The sequence below is a fragment of the Penaeus monodon genome, chromosome 24 (assembly GCF_015228065.2).
Source record: "Penaeus monodon isolate SGIC_2016 chromosome 24, NSTDA_Pmon_1, whole genome shotgun sequence".
Classification (NCBI taxonomy): domain Eukaryota; kingdom Metazoa; phylum Arthropoda; class Malacostraca; order Decapoda; family Penaeidae; genus Penaeus; species Penaeus monodon.
In genome coordinates, this window is record NC_051409.1 from 4,019,368 (window position 1) to 4,019,836 (window position 469).

The window sequence follows — 469 nt, forward strand, 5'->3', positions numbered from 1 at the left end:
TCAATGATAGGTAAGATAATACAAACATTTTTTTTTTTTGATAATTAACATTATCAGGATAATTACTATTGTAAAACAATCTTTATTGTTTATAAAAAATTTAACATATTAAATGAAACATATACAGTAAAGATTACTGAAAAATATAATTAAAATAACCCGAATTTACCATGCCGGACGAGTAGTGTCATTCTTCGAGATGTCAAATTTTTTTTTTCGATTAATTAACATGACTTCCAAGGATAATTACTATTGTGTAAATATGCACTTAATTCTATTTTATTTGTTTATATTCTCGAAAAAATGTAAACTATTATTTTCAAAATGATAACATTATTACCGACGTCAAAGTAATTACGCCGCGTTGGAAAATATAATTAAAATAACCCCATACTTATTACATAATCAACGATATGTTTTTCATTCTATACAATGTCACAATTACTTCTTCAATGCTGCCTCCGAGATG